The sequence below is a fragment of the Anomaloglossus baeobatrachus genome, unplaced genomic scaffold (assembly GCF_048569485.1).
Source record: "Anomaloglossus baeobatrachus isolate aAnoBae1 unplaced genomic scaffold, aAnoBae1.hap1 Scaffold_812, whole genome shotgun sequence".
Taxonomy (NCBI): domain Eukaryota; kingdom Metazoa; phylum Chordata; class Amphibia; order Anura; family Aromobatidae; genus Anomaloglossus; species Anomaloglossus baeobatrachus.
The window spans coordinates 65,768-84,230 of NW_027445198.1; the positions used below are offsets into that span (position 1 = coordinate 65,768).

Here is an 18,463-nt window from a genome sequence, read left to right on the forward strand (position 1 = left end):
GGCCTCGAGTGGCACCCTGGCCTATGCCGGACACATCTTAGGGAGAGAGAGCGAGAGGGAGACAAACCCACGCCTACACAAGACATTTTGTCACCCAAGCCAACCCTTGAAAAGGCTGCTTTGCAGAGCCAAAACAAGAAGAATGGTGCGTTTTGCAGCCGCCGCCCACTGCAATGAATCTGAATAACTCCTCCTTTAGGGCGCAAGCAACTCCCCTCCCCCTTGCAGTCTTTCCAATTCACGATACAAAAAGACGGACAGGACAGGTTGCCTGACTTTCCGTCACTGCCACCCTTTGCCATCCTTACCCGTAGAAAGCCCTTTCATCATCCCCAAACCCTAATCTTTTCCCTTTCCTTCCCAGCCCCCAAACCCTGCCCTCTGTACCTTTCTCACCACCCGCTTCCCTTCTCCTGTCATCCCCCTACCACCCGGGAAAAAAAGAGATTGCCCCCTCCTTCCACTAGCCCACCCTCCCACCCAAAGAACAACTTCTTCTGCGCAGCTTGTTTTCTAGGCAGCAGCGCTATTGTGATGTCATCGGGGGGCATTGTGACAAGCCGCCAGTGTTCCGTCTCTTCATGTTGTGCACAGTTCAAACGGAAAATACATCAACAGGCAGACTACAGAAAAGCTTACTATCAAAGGTTAGAGGGGGGCTTTCTCAGAGGGCTTTTTACAGTTTTTCTATTCCCAATTAGCCGTTTAAGTGTACTTATTGAAAGTAGTAATTCTTTCATAGGCCGCCCTTTCTTAGTATTTGACGTTCCTTATATTGCGGTATGAGGCTTCGCAGTAGGTTGCAAACATTCATCACCCATGACTGTCCCCAATTGAGCTCAGAAGCTCAATGTCTATCATGACCTCTCTTTTAGAATGTCCAAGAGCAAGCAAACTATTCCTCCAGGAGAGGGCGCCAACAGACTACTAAAGAGATCATCATTACTCAAAGAAAACCCCAAAAACCAATGCATGATAGGAATAAACAGGTAACTTTCTTTGGAGTGGAAGCGGAGAGATCGCACCAGATGCCAATTCTAGATGTTATCACACCTGTGGTCACTGCAGCAGCAGGTGAATCCACTTTGTCCAAAAGGGATCTATTCCATTCAATTGCAAATGATCTAGATAAGACAGAGAACTGCAGCACGGGGACATAGCCGAGTTGGTCAGGTTGAGTGGTGATGAGTTTGCTATTTGGATGAATAAAGAAAGTCAAAAGTGTGAAAGATAAAAAACAAAAGGAGGAAGTGTGAAAAGTGAATGGGCCAAATTGAGGTGCATATGAAGACGTATGCTTTCTTCCAATTCATTAAATCGGGCTAATATGAATCAGGTGAATTGAGTTCTGCTTTTGGAAACTGGGTTAAGAAGGGGTGCACCGTTCCTGGAGGTACTGCAATACCAGGTCAATGCGTGGAGTGGACAGAGCAAGCTCTTTTTCCATCTCCCTGTTCTAAAAATCCATTTAATATATGGTCCCCAGATAGGGGACGTATCAGATATTAAACTGATAAGAACAGATACTACACTTGATCTTAGCCAAAAGGCCGAGAAGCGATAACCAGAATTGGTTTGGGCCTCGAGTGGCACCCTGGCCTATGCCGGACACATCTTAGGGAGAGAGAGCGAGAGGGAGACAAACCCACGCCTACACAAGACATTTTGTCACCCAAGCCAACCCTTGAAAAGGCTGCTTTGCAGAGCCAAAACAAGAAGAATGGTGCGTTTTGCAGCCGCCGCCCACTGCAATGAATCTGAATAACTCCTCCTTTAGGGCGCAAGCAACTCCCCTCCCCCTTGCAGTCTTTCCAATTCACGATACAAAAAGACGGACAGGACAGGTTGCCTGACTTTCCGTCACTGCCACCCTTTGCCATCCTTACCCGTAGAAAGCCCTTTCATCATCCCCAAACCCTAATCTTTTCCCTTTCCTTCCCAGCCCCCAAACCCTGCCCTCTGTACCTTTCTCACCACCCGCTTCCCTTCTCCTGTCATCCCCCTACCACCCGGGAAAAAAAGAGATTGCCCCCTCCTTCCACTAGCCCACCCTCCCACCCAAAGAACAACTTCTTCTGCGCAGCTTGTTTTCTAGGCAGCAGCGCTATTGTGATGTCATCGGGGGGCATTGTGACAAGCCGCCAGTGTTCCGTCTCTTCATGTTGTGCACAGTTCAAACGGAAAATACATCAACAGGCAGACTACAGAAAAGCTTACTATCAAAGGTTAGAGGGGGGCTTTCTCAGAGGGCTTTTTACAGTTTTTCTATTCCCAATTAGCCGTTTAAGTGTACTTATTGAAAGTAGTAATTCTTTCATAGGCCGCCCTTTCTTAGTATTTGACGTTCCTTATATTGCGGTATGAGGCTTCGCAGTAGGTTGCAAACATTCATCACCCATGACTGTCCCCAATTGAGCTCAGAAGCTCAATGTCTATCATGACCTCTCTTTTAGAATGTCCAAGAGCAAGCAAACTATTCCTCCAGGAGAGGGCGCCAACAGACTACTAAAGAGATCATCATTACTCAAAGAAAACCCCAAAAACCAATGCATGATAGGAATAAACAGGTAACTTTCTTTGGAGTGGAAGCGGAGAGATCGCACCAGATGCCAATTCTAGATGTTATCACACCTGTGGTCACTGCAGCAGCAGGTGAATCCACTTTGTCCAAAAGGGATCTATTCCATTCAATTGCAAATGATCTAGATAAGACAGAGAACTGCAGCACGGGGACATAGCCGAGTTGGTCAGGTTGAGTGGTGATGAGTTTGCTATTTGGATGAATAAAGAAAGTCAAAAGTGTGAAAGATAAAAAACAAAAGGAGGAAGTGTGAAAAGTGAATGGGCCAAATTGAGGTGCATATGAAGACGTATGCTTTCTTCCAATTCATTAAATCGGGCTAATATGAATCAGGTGAATTGAGTTCTGCTTTTGGAAACTGGGTTAAGAAGGGGTGCACCGTTCCTGGAGGTACTGCAATACCAGGTCAATGCGTGGAGTGGACAGAGCAAGCTCTTTTTCCATCTCCCTGTTCTAAAAATCCATTTAATATATGGTCCCCAGATAGGGGACGTATCAGATATTAAACTGATAAGAACAGATACTACACTTGATCTTAGCCAAAAGGCCGAGAAGCGATAACCAGAATTGGTTTGGGCCTCGAGTGGCACCCTGGCCTATGCCGGACACATCTTAGGGAGAGAGAGCGAGAGGGAGACAAACCCACGCCTACACAAGACATTTTGTCACCCAAGCCAACCCTTGAAAAGGCTGCTTTGCAGAGCCAAAACAAGAAGAATGGTGCGTTTTGCAGCCGCCGCCCACTGCAATGAATCTGAATAACTCCTCCTTTAGGGCGCAAGCAACTCCCCTCCCCCTTGCAGTCTTTCCAATTCACGATACAAAAAGACGGACAGGACAGGTTGCCTGACTTTCCGTCACTGCCACCCTTTGCCATCCTTACCCGTAGAAAGCCCTTTCATCATCCCCAAACCCTAATCTTTTCCCTTTCCTTCCCAGCCCCCAAACCCTGCCCTCTGTACCTTTCTCACCACCCGCTTCCCTTCTCCTGTCATCCCCCTACCACCCGGGAAAAAAAGAGATTGCCCCCTCCTTCCACTAGCCCACCCTCCCACCCAAAGAACAACTTCTTCTGCGCAGCTTGTTTTCTAGGCAGCAGCGCTATTGTGATGTCATCGGGGGGCATTGTGACAAGCCGCCAGTGTTCCGTCTCTTCATGTTGTGCACAGTTCAAACGGAAAATACATCAACAGGCAGACTACAGAAAAGCTTACTATCAAAGGTTAGAGGGGGGCTTTCTCAGAGGGCTTTTTACAGTTTTTCTATTCCCAATTAGCCGTTTAAGTGTACTTATTGAAAGTAGTAATTCTTTCATAGGCCGCCCTTTCTTAGTATTTGACGTTCCTTATATTGCGGTATGAGGCTTCGCAGTAGGTTGCAAACATTCATCACCCATGACTGTCCCCAATTGAGCTCAGAAGCTCAATGTCTATCATGACCTCTCTTTTAGAATGTCCAAGAGCAAGCAAACTATTCCTCCAGGAGAGGGCGCCAACAGACTACTAAAGAGATCATCATTACTCAAAGAAAACCCCAAAAACCAATGCATGATAGGAATAAACAGGTAACTTTCTTTGGAGTGGAAGCGGAGAGATCGCACCAGATGCCAATTCTAGATGTTATCACACCTGTGGTCACTGCAGCAGCAGGTGAATCCACTTTGTCCAAAAGGGATCTATTCCATTCAATTGCAAATGATCTAGATAAGACAGAGAACTGCAGCACGGGGACATAGCCGAGTTGGTCAGGTTGAGTGGTGATGAGTTTGCTATTTGGATGAATAAAGAAAGTCAAAAGTGTGAAAGATAAAAAACAAAAGGAGGAAGTGTGAAAAGTGAATGGGCCAAATTGAGGTGCATATGAAGACGTATGCTTTCTTCCAATTCATTAAATCGGGCTAATATGAATCAGGTGAATTGAGTTCTGCTTTTGGAAACTGGGTTAAGAAGGGGTGCACCGTTCCTGGAGGTACTGCAATACCAGGTCAATGCGTGGAGTGGACAGAGCAAGCTCTTTTTCCATCTCCCTGTTCTAAAAATCCATTTAATATATGGTCCCCAGATAGGGGACGTATCAGATATTAAACTGATAAGAACAGATACTACACTTGATCTTAGCCAAAAGGCCGAGAAGCGATAACCAGAATTGGTTTGGGCCTCGAGTGGCACCCTGGCCTATGCCGGACACATCTTAGGGAGAGAGAGCGAGAGGGAGACAAACCCACGCCTACACAAGACATTTTGTCACCCAAGCCAACCCTTGAAAAGGCTGCTTTGCAGAGCCAAAACAAGAAGAATGGTGCGTTTTGCAGCCGCCGCCCACTGCAATGAATCTGAATAACTCCTCCTTTAGGGCGCAAGCAACTCCCCTCCCCCTTGCAGTCTTTCCAATTCACGATACAAAAAGACGGACAGGACAGGTTGCCTGACTTTCCGTCACTGCCACCCTTTGCCATCCTTACCCGTAGAAAGCCCTTTCATCATCCCCAAACCCTAATCTTTTCCCTTTCCTTCCCAGCCCCCAAACCCTGCCCTCTGTACCTTTCTCACCACCCGCTTCCCTTCTCCTGTCATCCCCCTACCACCCGGGAAAAAAAGAGATTGCCCCCTCCTTCCACTAGCCCACCCTCCCACCCAAAGAACAACTTCTTCTGCGCAGCTTGTTTTCTAGGCAGCAGCGCTATTGTGATGTCATCGGGGGGCATTGTGACAAGCCGCCAGTGTTCCGTCTCTTCATGTTGTGCACAGTTCAAACGGAAAATACATCAACAGGCAGACTACAGAAAAGCTTACTATCAAAGGTTAGAGGGGGGCTTTCTCAGAGGGCTTTTTACAGTTTTTCTATTCCCAATTAGCCGTTTAAGTGTACTTATTGAAAGTAGTAATTCTTTCATAGGCCGCCCTTTCTTAGTATTTGACGTTCCTTATATTGCGGTATGAGGCTTCGCAGTAGGTTGCAAACATTCATCACCCATGACTGTCCCCAATTGAGCTCAGAAGCTCAATGTCTATCATGACCTCTCTTTTAGAATGTCCAAGAGCAAGCAAACTATTCCTCCAGGAGAGGGCGCCAACAGACTACTAAAGAGATCATCATTACTCAAAGAAAACCCCAAAAACCAATGCATGATAGGAATAAACAGGTAACTTTCTTTGGAGTGGAAGCGGAGAGATCGCACCAGATGCCAATTCTAGATGTTATCACACCTGTGGTCACTGCAGCAGCAGGTGAATCCACTTTGTCCAAAAGGGATCTATTCCATTCAATTGCAAATGATCTAGATAAGACAGAGAACTGCAGCACGGGGACATAGCCGAGTTGGTCAGGTTGAGTGGTGATGAGTTTGCTATTTGGATGAATAAAGAAAGTCAAAAGTGTGAAAGATAAAAAACAAAAGGAGGAAGTGTGAAAAGTGAATGGGCCAAATTGAGGTGCATATGAAGACGTATGCTTTCTTCCAATTCATTAAATCGGGCTAATATGAATCAGGTGAATTGAGTTCTGCTTTTGGAAACTGGGTTAAGAAGGGGTGCACCGTTCCTGGAGGTACTGCAATACCAGGTCAATGCGTGGAGTGGACAGAGCAAGCTCTTTTTCCATCTCCCTGTTCTAAAAATCCATTTAATATATGGTCCCCAGATAGGGGACGTATCAGATATTAAACTGATAAGAACAGATACTACACTTGATCTTAGCCAAAAGGCCGAGAAGCGATAACCAGAATTGGTTTGGGCCTCGAGTGGCACCCTGGCCTATGCCGGACACATCTTAGGGAGAGAGAGCGAGAGGGAGACAAACCCACGCCTACACAAGACATTTTGTCACCCAAGCCAACCCTTGAAAAGGCTGCTTTGCAGAGCCAAAACAAGAAGAATGGTGCGTTTTGCAGCCGCCGCCCACTGCAATGAATCTGAATAACTCCTCCTTTAGGGCGCAAGCAACTCCCCTCCCCCTTGCAGTCTTTCCAATTCACGATACAAAAAGACGGACAGGACAGGTTGCCTGACTTTCCGTCACTGCCACCCTTTGCCATCCTTACCCGTAGAAAGCCCTTTCATCATCCCCAAACCCTAATCTTTTCCCTTTCCTTCCCAGCCCCCAAACCCTGCCCTCTGTACCTTTCTCACCACCCGCTTCCCTTCTCCTGTCATCCCCCTACCACCCGGGAAAAAAAGAGATTGCCCCCTCCTTCCACTAGCCCACCCTCCCACCCAAAGAACAACTTCTTCTGCGCAGCTTGTTTTCTAGGCAGCAGCGCTATTGTGATGTCATCGGGGGGCATTGTGACAAGCCGCCAGTGTTCCGTCTCTTCATGTTGTGCACAGTTCAAACGGAAAATACATCAACAGGCAGACTACAGAAAAGCTTACTATCAAAGGTTAGAGGGGGGCTTTCTCAGAGGGCTTTTTACAGTTTTTCTATTCCCAATTAGCCGTTTAAGTGTACTTATTGAAAGTAGTAATTCTTTCATAGGCCGCCCTTTCTTAGTATTTGACGTTCCTTATATTGCGGTATGAGGCTTCGCAGTAGGTTGCAAACATTCATCACCCATGACTGTCCCCAATTGAGCTCAGAAGCTCAATGTCTATCATGACCTCTCTTTTAGAATGTCCAAGAGCAAGCAAACTATTCCTCCAGGAGAGGGCGCCAACAGACTACTAAAGAGATCATCATTACTCAAAGAAAACCCCAAAAACCAATGCATGATAGGAATAAACAGGTAACTTTCTTTGGAGTGGAAGCGGAGAGATCGCACCAGATGCCAATTCTAGATGTTATCACACCTGTGGTCACTGCAGCAGCAGGTGAATCCACTTTGTCCAAAAGGGATCTATTCCATTCAATTGCAAATGATCTAGATAAGACAGAGAACTGCAGCACGGGGACATAGCCGAGTTGGTCAGGTTGAGTGGTGATGAGTTTGCTATTTGGATGAATAAAGAAAGTCAAAAGTGTGAAAGATAAAAAACAAAAGGAGGAAGTGTGAAAAGTGAATGGGCCAAATTGAGGTGCATATGAAGACGTATGCTTTCTTCCAATTCATTAAATCGGGCTAATATGAATCAGGTGAATTGAGTTCTGCTTTTGGAAACTGGGTTAAGAAGGGGTGCACCGTTCCTGGAGGTACTGCAATACCAGGTCAATGCGTGGAGTGGACAGAGCAAGCTCTTTTTCCATCTCCCTGTTCTAAAAATCCATTTAATATATGGTCCCCAGATAGGGGACGTATCAGATATTAAACTGATAAGAACAGATTTTTTTTTGATTTAACAGCATCTTTATTATCATGCACTACTCACAAAAAGGTAACAAACCGTGTACAGTGCCGCAGCCCCGTACACACAGAAATATACAATCATTCTTACATAGCCATAGAGTACGACGCACTAAACTATACATCACGCTCCTATGCTATCCATAACACTCAAGCTGAAAGAAAAAGTTAGACAATAAATAACGACGAACCGGCGATTGGGGGGTGGGGGTAGGGGAAAAGGGGGATAGGGTGGGGAAATCACAGGCCCGAGGCTTTATTGAAAGACGCACATAACGGGAAAAGGAGGGAGGGGGCATTGAAGAGGTTTAAACCTCCTCCTCGGCGCTGTCGTCCGGACTGTCCATGATGGAATAGTCTCTGAGCAGGCTGTGGATCAGCCTGCGGCAATCCTGGATAGACATCCTCTCCCTCTTCAAGATGAGCCGGTTCCTGGCGACCCAAATAGCGTCCTTAAAGCAGTTCATAAGGCGCCAAGCCTCCTGGATGGCTCCAACGGTGTGAGTCCCAGGGAAGAGTCCATAAAGTACGGAATGGTATGATAGGCTCCCTCTGGGGACGGAGTTCCTCAGGTCATCCTCCAGGGCAACCAACAGGCGCTGTGCAAAACGGCAGTCCCAAAAGGCATGCAGCGAACAGATACTACACTTGATCTTAGCCAAAAGGCCGAGAAGCGATAACCAGAATTGGTTTGGGCCTCGAGTGGCACCCTGGCCTATGCCGGACACATCTTAGGGAGAGAGAGCGAGAGGGAGACAAACCCACGCCTACACAAGACATTTTGTCACCCAAGCCAACCCTTGAAAAGGCTGCTTTGCAGAGCCAAAACAAGAAGAATGGTGCGTTTTGCAGCCGCCGCCCACTGCAATGAATCTGAATAACTCCTCCTTTAGGGCGCAAGCAACTCCCCTCCCCCTTGCAGTCTTTCCAATTCACGATACAAAAAGACGGACAGGACAGGTTGCCTGACTTTCCGTCACTGCCACCCTTTGCCATCCTTACCCGTAGAAAGCCCTTTCATCATCCCCAAACCCTAATCTTTTCCCTTTCCTTCCCAGCCCCCAAACCCTGCCCTCTGTACCTTTCTCACCACCCGCTTCCCTTCTCCTGTCATCCCCCTACCACCCGGGAAAAAAAGAGATTGCCCCCTCCTTCCACTAGCCCACCCTCCCACCCAAAGAACAACTTCTTCTGCGCAGCTTGTTTTCTAGGCAGCAGCGCTATTGTGATGTCATCGGGGGGCATTGTGACAAGCCGCCAGTGTTCCGTCTCTTCATGTTGTGCACAGTTCAAACGGAAAATACATCAACAGGCAGACTACAGAAAAGCTTACTATCAAAGGTTAGAGGGGGGCTTTCTCAGAGGGCTTTTTACAGTTTTTCTATTCCCAATTAGCCGTTTAAGTGTACTTATTGAAAGTAGTAATTCTTTCATAGGCCGCCCTTTCTTAGTATTTGACGTTCCTTATATTGCGGTATGAGGCTTCGCAGTAGGTTGCAAACATTCATCACCCATGACTGTCCCCAATTGAGCTCAGAAGCTCAATGTCTATCATGACCTCTCTTTTAGAATGTCCAAGAGCAAGCAAACTATTCCTCCAGGAGAGGGCGCCAACAGACTACTAAAGAGATCATCATTACTCAAAGAAAACCCCAAAAACCAATGCATGATAGGAATAAACAGGTAACTTTCTTTGGAGTGGAAGCGGAGAGATCGCACCAGATGCCAATTCTAGATGTTATCACACCTGTGGTCACTGCAGCAGCAGGTGAATCCACTTTGTCCAAAAGGGATCTATTCCATTCAATTGCAAATGATCTAGATAAGACAGAGAACTGCAGCACGGGGACATAGCCGAGTTGGTCAGGTTGAGTGGTGATGAGTTTGCTATTTGGATGAATAAAGAAAGTCAAAAGTGTGAAAGATAAAAAACAAAAGGAGGAAGTGTGAAAAGTGAATGGGCCAAATTGAGGTGCATATGAAGACGTATGCTTTCTTCCAATTCATTAAATCGGGCTAATATGAATCAGGTGAATTGAGTTCTGCTTTTGGAAACTGGGTTAAGAAGGGGTGCACCGTTCCTGGAGGTACTGCAATACCAGGTCAATGCGTGGAGTGGACAGAGCAAGCTCTTTTTCCATCTCCCTGTTCTAAAAATCCATTTAATATATGGTCCCCAGATAGGGGACGTATCAGATATTAAACTGATAAGAACAGATACTACACTTGATCTTAGCCAAAAGGCCGAGAAGCGATAACCAGAATTGGTTTGGGCCTCGAGTGGCACCCTGGCCTATGCCGGACACATCTTAGGGAGAGAGAGCGAGAGGGAGACAAACCCACGCCTACACAAGACATTTTGTCACCCAAGCCAACCCTTGAAAAGGCTGCTTTGCAGAGCCAAAACAAGAAGAATGGTGCGTTTTGCAGCCGCCGCCCACTGCAATGAATCTGAATAACTCCTCCTTTAGGGCGCAAGCAACTCCCCTCCCCCTTGCAGTCTTTCCAATTCACGATACAAAAAGACGGACAGGACAGGTTGCCTGACTTTCCGTCACTGCCACCCTTTGCCATCCTTACCCGTAGAAAGCCCTTTCATCATCCCCAAACCCTAATCTTTTCCCTTTCCTTCCCAGCCCCCAAACCCTGCCCTCTGTACCTTTCTCACCACCCGCTTCCCTTCTCCTGTCATCCCCCTACCACCCGGGAAAAAAAGAGATTGCCCCCTCCTTCCACTAGCCCACCCTCCCACCCAAAGAACAACTTCTTCTGCGCAGCTTGTTTTCTAGGCAGCAGCGCTATTGTGATGTCATCGGGGGGCATTGTGACAAGCCGCCAGTGTTCCGTCTCTTCATGTTGTGCACAGTTCAAACGGAAAATACATCAACAGGCAGACTACAGAAAAGCTTACTATCAAAGGTTAGAGGGGGGCTTTCTCAGAGGGCTTTTTACAGTTTTTCTATTCCCAATTAGCCGTTTAAGTGTACTTATTGAAAGTAGTAATTCTTTCATAGGCCGCCCTTTCTTAGTATTTGACGTTCCTTATATTGCGGTATGAGGCTTCGCAGTAGGTTGCAAACATTCATCACCCATGACTGTCCCCAATTGAGCTCAGAAGCTCAATGTCTATCATGACCTCTCTTTTAGAATGTCCAAGAGCAAGCAAACTATTCCTCCAGGAGAGGGCGCCAACAGACTACTAAAGAGATCATCATTACTCAAAGAAAACCCCAAAAACCAATGCATGATAGGAATAAACAGGTAACTTTCTTTGGAGTGGAAGCGGAGAGATCGCACCAGATGCCAATTCTAGATGTTATCACACCTGTGGTCACTGCAGCAGCAGGTGAATCCACTTTGTCCAAAAGGGATCTATTCCATTCAATTGCAAATGATCTAGATAAGACAGAGAACTGCAGCACGGGGACATAGCCGAGTTGGTCAGGTTGAGTGGTGATGAGTTTGCTATTTGGATGAATAAAGAAAGTCAAAAGTGTGAAAGATAAAAAACAAAAGGAGGAAGTGTGAAAAGTGAATGGGCCAAATTGAGGTGCATATGAAGACGTATGCTTTCTTCCAATTCATTAAATCGGGCTAATATGAATCAGGTGAATTGAGTTCTGCTTTTGGAAACTGGGTTAAGAAGGGGTGCACCGTTCCTGGAGGTACTGCAATACCAGGTCAATGCGTGGAGTGGACAGAGCAAGCTCTTTTTCCATCTCCCTGTTCTAAAAATCCATTTAATATATGGTCCCCAGATAGGGGACGTATCAGATATTAAACTGATAAGAACAGATACTACACTTGATCTTAGCCAAAAGGCCGAGAAGCGATAACCAGAATTGGTTTGGGCCTCGAGTGGCACCCTGGCCTATGCCGGACACATCTTAGGGAGAGAGAGCGAGAGGGAGACAAACCCACGCCTACACAAGACATTTTGTCACCCAAGCCAACCCTTGAAAAGGCTGCTTTGCAGAGCCAAAACAAGAAGAATGGTGCGTTTTGCAGCCGCCGCCCACTGCAATGAATCTGAATAACTCCTCCTTTAGGGCGCAAGCAACTCCCCTCCCCCTTGCAGTCTTTCCAATTCACGATACAAAAAGACGGACAGGACAGGTTGCCTGACTTTCCGTCACTGCCACCCTTTGCCATCCTTACCCGTAGAAAGCCCTTTCATCATCCCCAAACCCTAATCTTTTCCCTTTCCTTCCCAGCCCCCAAACCCTGCCCTCTGTACCTTTCTCACCACCCGCTTCCCTTCTCCTGTCATCCCCCTACCACCCGGGAAAAAAAGAGATTGCCCCCTCCTTCCACTAGCCCACCCTCCCACCCAAAGAACAACTTCTTCTGCGCAGCTTGTTTTCTAGGCAGCAGCGCTATTGTGATGTCATCGGGGGGCATTGTGACAAGCCGCCAGTGTTCCGTCTCTTCATGTTGTGCACAGTTCAAACGGAAAATACATCAACAGGCAGACTACAGAAAAGCTTACTATCAAAGGTTAGAGGGGGGCTTTCTCAGAGGGCTTTTTACAGTTTTTCTATTCCCAATTAGCCGTTTAAGTGTACTTATTGAAAGTAGTAATTCTTTCATAGGCCGCCCTTTCTTAGTATTTGACGTTCCTTATATTGCGGTATGAGGCTTCGCAGTAGGTTGCAAACATTCATCACCCATGACTGTCCCCAATTGAGCTCAGAAGCTCAATGTCTATCATGACCTCTCTTTTAGAATGTCCAAGAGCAAGCAAACTATTCCTCCAGGAGAGGGCGCCAACAGACTACTAAAGAGATCATCATTACTCAAAGAAAACCCCAAAAACCAATGCATGATAGGAATAAACAGGTAACTTTCTTTGGAGTGGAAGCGGAGAGATCGCACCAGATGCCAATTCTAGATGTTATCACACCTGTGGTCACTGCAGCAGCAGGTGAATCCACTTTGTCCAAAAGGGATCTATTCCATTCAATTGCAAATGATCTAGATAAGACAGAGAACTGCAGCACGGGGACATAGCCGAGTTGGTCAGGTTGAGTGGTGATGAGTTTGCTATTTGGATGAATAAAGAAAGTCAAAAGTGTGAAAGATAAAAAACAAAAGGAGGAAGTGTGAAAAGTGAATGGGCCAAATTGAGGTGCATATGAAGACGTATGCTTTCTTCCAATTCATTAAATCGGGCTAATATGAATCAGGTGAATTGAGTTCTGCTTTTGGAAACTGGGTTAAGAAGGGGTGCACCGTTCCTGGAGGTACTGCAATACCAGGTCAATGCGTGGAGTGGACAGAGCAAGCTCTTTTTCCATCTCCCTGTTCTAAAAATCCATTTAATATATGGTCCCCAGATAGGGGACGTATCAGATATTAAACTGATAAGAACAGATTTTGATTTAATGAAGCTTTCCAAAGCACCACAAAAAATGCATGACCGAAGTCACACCAAAAACAGTGCAAAGGCTAGGATTCGTGTGGACCCCACCGTGAGGAGAGGGTCCCCAAAAATCAACCCCGTCCCTCCGAGCCAGAAGGCCACAGCAAGGGTCAGGGATCTTCGGTGCTCCCCCAAGCCGAAGCCTGGTTGAGCCTTGTCGTTGCTCCCAGCGTCCACCCAGGCATCTTACCCAAGTGGAGTAGAGAGCTACTAGTTGTTGGTTTCGCAGCCGAAACTGCCCGGACCGTCAACCGGTGTTGGTTTCTCAGCCCAAGGCTAACCGGACCTCCAACCGGGTGTTGGTTTCTCAGCCGAAGCTGACCCAGACCTCCAACCGGGTGTTGGTTTCTCAGCCGAAGCTGAGCCAGACCTCCAACCGGGTGTTAGTTTCTCAGCCCAAAGCTGACCAGACCTCCGACCGGGATTATAAAAATTTCCCTTCCTAGCCAGAAGGCCGGGATAGGGTAATATGCTCAAAAAGTATGGAAAGGCAAGGTACGGTGTGCTACAGAGCCCAAGGCTTGCCGGGGTCCCAAGCCAGCAAGCTCAGACTCACTCCAGGGTCGTCAGTCCTGGGTCACGTTGTACCATAGCCCCCCACCCTTACTCAGTCTAATAGCCTCGATCCTGGTAGGGCCATGTTTTCCTCTAGATGAATATACTATCCACCCAGAGTACTAGCAAGCGCAACCTTCCAGTGTGCATTGTATCATTGTACTAAGGTGGCCTGGAGCTTAAACCACCTCTTCGAACAACACTACACTTGATCTTAGCCAAAAGGCCGAGAAGCGATAACCAGAATTGGTTTGGGCCTCGAGTGGCACCCTGGCCTATGCCGGACACATCTTAGGGAGAGAGAGCGAGAGGGAGACAAACCCACGCCTACACAAGACATTTTGTCACCCAAGCCAACCCTTGAAAAGGCTGCTTTGCAGAGCCAAAACAAGAAGAATGGTGCGTTTTGCAGCCGCCGCCCACTGCAATGAATCTGAATAACTCCTCCTTTAGGGCGCAAGCAACTCCCCTCCCCCTTGCAGTCTTTCCAATTCACGATACAAAAAGACGGACAGGACAGGTTGCCTGACTTTCCGTCACTGCCACCCTTTGCCATCCTTACCCGTAGAAAGCCCTTTCATCATCCCCAAACCCTAATCTTTTCCCTTTCCTTCCCAGCCCCCAAACCCTGCCCTCTGTACCTTTCTCACCACCCGCTTCCCTTCTCCTGTCATCCCCCTACCACCCGGGAAAAAAAGAGATTGCCCCCTCCTTCCACTAGCCCACCCTCCCACCCAAAGAACAACTTCTTCTGCGCAGCTTGTTTTCTAGGCAGCAGCGCTATTGTGATGTCATCGGGGGGCATTGTGACAAGCCGCCAGTGTTCCGTCTCTTCATGTTGTGCACAGTTCAAACGGAAAATACATCAACAGGCAGACTACAGAAAAGCTTACTATCAAAGGTTAGAGGGGGGCTTTCTCAGAGGGCTTTTTACAGTTTTTCTATTCCCAATTAGCCGTTTAAGTGTACTTATTGAAAGTAGTAATTCTTTCATAGGCCGCCCTTTCTTAGTATTTGACGTTCCTTATATTGCGGTATGAGGCTTCGCAGTAGGTTGCAAACATTCATCACCCATGACTGTCCCCAATTGAGCTCAGAAGCTCAATGTCTATCATGACCTCTCTTTTAGAATGTCCAAGAGCAAGCAAACTATTCCTCCAGGAGAGGGCGCCAACAGACTACTAAAGAGATCATCATTACTCAAAGAAAACCCCAAAAACCAATGCATGATAGGAATAAACAGGTAACTTTCTTTGGAGTGGAAGCGGAGAGATCGCACCAGATGCCAATTCTAGATGTTATCACACCTGTGGTCACTGCAGCAGCAGGTGAATCCACTTTGTCCAAAAGGGATCTATTCCATTCAATTGCAAATGATCTAGATAAGACAGAGAACTGCAGCACGGGGACATAGCCGAGTTGGTCAGGTTGAGTGGTGATGAGTTTGCTATTTGGATGAATAAAGAAAGTCAAAAGTGTGAAAGATAAAAAACAAAAGGAGGAAGTGTGAAAAGTGAATGGGCCAAATTGAGGTGCATATGAAGACGTATGCTTTCTTCCAATTCATTAAATCGGGCTAATATGAATCAGGTGAATTGAGTTCTGCTTTTGGAAACTGGGTTAAGAAGGGGTGCACCGTTCCTGGAGGTACTGCAATACCAGGTCAATGCGTGGAGTGGACAGAGCAAGCTCTTTTTCCATCTCCCTGTTCTAAAAATCCATTTAATATATGGTCCCCAGATAGGGGACGTATCAGATATTAAACTGATAAGAACAGATACTACACTTGATCTTAGCCAAAAGGCCGAGAAGCGATAACCAGAATTGGTTTGGGCCTCGAGTGGCACCCTGGCCTATGCCGGACACATCTTAGGGAGAGAGAGCGAGAGGGAGACAAACCCACGCCTACACAAGACATTTTGTCACCCAAGCCAACCCTTGAAAAGGCTGCTTTGCAGAGCCAAAACAAGAAGAATGGTGCGTTTTGCAGCCGCCGCCCACTGCAATGAATCTGAATAACTCCTCCTTTAGGGCGCAAGCAACTCCCCTCCCCCTTGCAGTCTTTCCAATTCACGATACAAAAAGACGGACAGGACAGGTTGCCTGACTTTCCGTCACTGCCACCCTTTGCCATCCTTACCCGTAGAAAGCCCTTTCATCATCCCCAAACCCTAATCTTTTCCCTTTCCTTCCCAGCCCCCAAACCCTGCCCTCTGTACCTTTCTCACCACCCGCTTCCCTTCTCCTGTCATCCCCCTACCACCCGGGAAAAAAAGAGATTGCCCCCTCCTTCCACTAGCCCACCCTCCCACCCAAAGAACAACTTCTTCTGCGCAGCTTGTTTTCTAGGCAGCAGCGCTATTGTGATGTCATCGGGGGGCATTGTGACAAGCCGCCAGTGTTCCGTCTCTTCATGTTGTGCACAGTTCAAACGGAAAATACATCAACAGGCAGACTACAGAAAAGCTTACTATCAAAGGTTAGAGGGGGGCTTTCTCAGAGGGCTTTTTACAGTTTTTCTATTCCCAATTAGCCGTTTAAGTGTACTTATTGAAAGTAGTAATTCTTTCATAGGCCGCCCTTTCTTAGTATTTGACGTTCCTTATATTGCGGTATGAGGCTTCGCAGTAGGTTGCAAACATTCATCACCCATGACTGTCCCCAATTGAGCTCAGAAGCTCAATGTCTATCATGACCTCTCTTTTAGAATGTCCAAGAGCAAGCAAACTATTCCTCCAGGAGAGGGCGCCAACAGACTACTAAAGAGATCATCATTACTCAAAGAAAACCCCAAAAACCAATGCATGATAGGAATAAACAGGTAACTTTCTTTGGAGTGGAAGCGGAGAGATCGCACCAGATGCCAATTCTAGATGTTATCACACCTGTGGTCACTGCAGCAGCAGGTGAATCCACTTTGTCCAAAAGGGATCTATTCCATTCAATTGCAAATGATCTAGATAAGACAGAGAACTGCAGCACGGGGACATAGCCGAGTTGGTCAGGTTGAGTGGTGATGAGTTTGCTATTTGGATGAATAAAGAAAGTCAAAAGTGTGAAAGATAAAAAACAAAAGGAGGAAGTGTGAAAAGTGAATGGGCCAAATTGAGGTGCATATGAAGACGTATGCTTTCTTCCAATTCATTAAATCGGGCTAATATGAATCAGGTGAATTGAGTTCTGCTTTTGGAAACTGGGTTAAGAAGGGGTGCACCGTTCCTGGAGGTACTGCAATACCAGGTCAATGCGTGGAGTGGACAGAGCAAGCTCTTTTTCCATCTCCCTGTTCTAAAAATCCATTTAATATATGGTCCCCAGATAGGGGACGTATCAGATATTAAACTGATAAGAACAGATACTACACTTGATCTTAGCCAAAAGGCCGAGAAGCGATAACCAGAATTGGTTTGGGCCTCGAGTGGCACCCTGGCCTATGCCGGACACATCTTAGGGAGAGAGAGCGAGAGGGAGACAAACCCACGCCTACACAAGACATTTTGTCACCCAAGCCAACCCTTGAAAAGGCTGCTTTGCAGAGCCAAAACAAGAAGAATGGTGCGTTTTGCAGCCGCCGCCCACTGCAATGAATCTGAATAACTCCTCCTTTAGGGCGCAAGCAACTCCCCTCCCCCTTGCAGTCTTTCCAATTCACGATACAAAAAGACGGACAGGACAGGTTGCCTGACTTTCCGTCACTGCCACCCTTTGCCATCCTTACCCGTAGAAAGCCCTTTCATCATCCCCAAACCCTAATCTTTTCCCTTTCCTTCCCAGCCCCCAAACCCTGCCCTCTGTACCTTTCTCACCACCCGCTTCCCTTCTCCTGTCATCCCCCTACCACCCGGGAAAAAAAGAGATTGCCCCCTCCTTCCACTAGCCCACCCTCCCACCCAAAGAACAACTTCTTCTGCGCAGCTTGTTTTCTAGGCAGCAGCGCTATTGTGATGTCATCGGGGGGCATTGTGACAAGCCGCCAGTGTTCCGTCTCTTCATGTTGTGCACAGTTCAAACGGAAAATACATCAACAGGCAGACTACAGAAAAGCTTACTATCAAAGGTTAGAGGGGGGCTTTCTCAGAGGGCTTTTTACAGTTTTTCTATTCCCAATTAGCCGTTTAAGTGTACTTATTGAAAGTAGTAATTCTTTCATAGGCCGCCCTTTCTTAGTATTTGACGTTCCTTATATTGCGGTATGAGGCTTCGCAGTAGGTTGCAAACATTCATCACCCATGACTGTCCCCAATTGAGCTCAGAAGCTCAATGTCTATCATGACCTCTCTTTTAGAATGTCCAAGAGCAAGCAAACTATTCCTCCAGGAGAGGGCGCCAACAGACTACTAAAGAGATCATCATTACTCAAAGAAAACCCCAAAAACCAATGCATGATAGGAATAAACAGGTAACTTTCTTTGGAGTGGAAGCGGAGAGATCGCACCAGATGCCAATTCTAGATGTTATCACACCTGTGGTCACTGCAGCAGCAGGTGAATCCACTTTGTCCAAAAGGGATCTATTCCATTCAATTGCAAATGATCTAGATAAGACAGAGAACTGCAGCACGGGGACATAGCCGAGTTGGTCAGGTTGAGTGGTGATGAGTTTGCTATTTGGATGAATAAAGAAAGTCAAA

At 46.9% G+C, this 18,463-nt stretch overlaps 9 non-coding genes and 2 pseudogenes across 9 annotated transcripts; all 11 read right to left on the minus strand.

Moving 5' to 3' along the window:
- Positions 1-1,371: 1,371 nt before the first annotated feature.
- LOC142288325 (U2 spliceosomal RNA) lies at positions 1,372-1,562 on the minus strand. The gene has a single exon (XR_012749116.1). It is a non-coding gene; the product is annotated as a U2 spliceosomal RNA (small nuclear RNA).
- Positions 1,563-2,949: 1,387 nt separating this feature from the next.
- Positions 2,950-3,140, minus strand: LOC142288326 (U2 spliceosomal RNA). The gene has a single exon (XR_012749117.1). It is a non-coding gene; the product is annotated as a U2 spliceosomal RNA (small nuclear RNA).
- A 1,387-nt stretch (positions 3,141-4,527) lies between these two features.
- LOC142288328 (U2 spliceosomal RNA) lies at positions 4,528-4,718 on the minus strand. Its single transcript, XR_012749118.1, has one exon. It is a non-coding gene; the product is annotated as a U2 spliceosomal RNA (small nuclear RNA).
- A 1,387-nt stretch (positions 4,719-6,105) lies between these two features.
- Positions 6,106-6,296, minus strand: LOC142288329 (U2 spliceosomal RNA). The gene has a single exon (XR_012749119.1). It is a non-coding gene; the product is annotated as a U2 spliceosomal RNA (small nuclear RNA).
- Positions 6,297-7,683: 1,387 nt separating this feature from the next.
- On the minus strand, positions 7,684-7,891 carry LOC142288338 (U2 spliceosomal RNA; annotated as a pseudogene).
- Positions 7,892-8,450: 559 nt separating this feature from the next.
- On the minus strand, positions 8,451-8,534 carry LOC142288285 (U2 spliceosomal RNA; annotated as a pseudogene).
- A 1,387-nt stretch (positions 8,535-9,921) lies between these two features.
- Positions 9,922-10,112, minus strand: LOC142288330 (U2 spliceosomal RNA). Its single transcript, XR_012749120.1, has one exon. It is a non-coding gene; the product is annotated as a U2 spliceosomal RNA (small nuclear RNA).
- Positions 10,113-11,499: 1,387 nt separating this feature from the next.
- On the minus strand, positions 11,500-11,690 carry LOC142288331 (U2 spliceosomal RNA). The gene has a single exon (XR_012749121.1). It is a non-coding gene; the product is annotated as a U2 spliceosomal RNA (small nuclear RNA).
- Positions 11,691-13,077: 1,387 nt separating this feature from the next.
- Positions 13,078-13,273, minus strand: LOC142288339 (U2 spliceosomal RNA). The gene has a single exon (XR_012749128.1). It is a non-coding gene; the product is annotated as a U2 spliceosomal RNA (small nuclear RNA).
- A 2,185-nt stretch (positions 13,274-15,458) lies between these two features.
- Positions 15,459-15,649, minus strand: LOC142288332 (U2 spliceosomal RNA). Its single transcript, XR_012749122.1, has one exon. It is a non-coding gene; the product is annotated as a U2 spliceosomal RNA (small nuclear RNA).
- Positions 15,650-17,036: 1,387 nt separating this feature from the next.
- Positions 17,037-17,227, minus strand: LOC142288333 (U2 spliceosomal RNA). Its single transcript, XR_012749123.1, has one exon. It is a non-coding gene; the product is annotated as a U2 spliceosomal RNA (small nuclear RNA).
- Positions 17,228-18,463: the final 1,236 nt, after the last annotated feature.